Genomic DNA, 1,494 nt, shown 5'->3' on the forward strand with positions numbered 1-1,494 from the left:
CCTCCCCCGGGCGCCCGGTTCCTTCTTCCCCAGGCGCCCCGCGGGTGGATGTTCCCCCGAGGTCCCCGGCGCCGGGGCAGGAGGGAGTTGGAGAGCAGCTCTTCAGAATCCCAAGTTGCTTTCAACCCCAAAGAAGGGGGATTTGCCCCCTTCCCGCCACCCCTGCACCCACCTCCACCGCAGGTGGGGTGAGCTGGGGGCCCTACAAGATGCATCTTCGGGGCTTGGTACCACTGAACTGATAGCCCTGAGGCAGCCACATTTTTGCGCCCATTTTACAGCCTCGCCCCCCCTGCTGAGATGCCACTGCCTGCTGTTGCAAGCCCGACCGCCCCGCGGCAAGGAGCCCACCCGAGCAGGGGAGCACCGAGCACAGGTGGGCTGCCCAGAAGGATGGAGAGAGGCTCACCTCAGTGCGGGTCCGGTGCGAGGATCTCTGAACACATCGTGGGGGTGACGCTCAGACTGGTGCCTCCACATCCCTCCTGCCCTTCCCACACACTCTGGGGCACAGCGGCACCAGGAGCTGGAAAGCCAAACCCCAAGGCAAGGGCTTCCCAACGCCGTAGGGATCAGGGCAGAAATCTCTCGGAGAGAGCTGGTCCTGACAGTCATCAGACCCCCAAACTCCTCGGCTCAGCCGTCCCGCAGGGTTTCTGTGCAACCTGGAAACCTCCCAGTGGAGAGAACCAGAGGAGGAGGAGGAAGAGGCTGAAGAGCTGCAAGAGGTAAAGAGTACCAAGAGAGACACCACTGCCATCACTTGCTCTGCGCTTTCCACCAAGACATGGAGCAAGGGGGTGGTCTGAGAGCCAAGCAGCCCTAAGGAGTCCCGGACCCCCATGGTCTGCCCTCCGGCTCCCCCTCCACCAGCTCCTCCCACCCACAACCCCCGGGGCAGCGCTCCCGAGGAAATACCCCCGTGCTGGTTGCAAGCGTCTTCGCTCACCCTCATCATTTCATTTCAACTCCTGGTAAAAATGCCAGTGGTTGCTCATGTTTGGGTATAAATCCCTACGCTTGAACCCAGGTTCATCCCTCAAGCCTGCTACAGGGAACAGATGGGTCTTGTCACCTCCAAAGGTTGGGGCCAGAGCAGGTCCCCAGAAGGACCCCGCTCCCCGGGAGCCCCCTTCGCTCGAGGGCTCGTACCACCCTTTAGTGGGAGCTGGGAAGCCCTGCAACCTGCGATGTGCAGGGCTCAGCCTAAGCTCCAAGGAAACGTAGCAGCTCCACCTGCAAATCACAGCACAAATCCATCAATCCTCTCCCCCAAATCTCTTCCTGAAAAAAATAAAATAAAATAAGCATGAGGGGGTTTTATTTGCCCGCCCACCTTTGGGGTTTCTTTGCACTACGCTCCCTTGCAAACTTCTTCCCAAATGACCCACGACAGCGAGGTCTTCGGCAAAAGCAGAGCTCCTCCAGGGATGGCATGACTCCAGGAGCTGGGGCTTTAAGAAAATAACTACACGGGTGAGTGGGCACTGCTGG

This window comes from Fulmarus glacialis, unplaced genomic scaffold, assembly GCF_000690835.1.
Source record: "Fulmarus glacialis isolate BGI_N327 unplaced genomic scaffold, ASM69083v1 scaffold38310, whole genome shotgun sequence".
NCBI lineage: Eukaryota > Metazoa > Chordata > Aves > Procellariiformes > Procellariidae > Fulmarus > Fulmarus glacialis.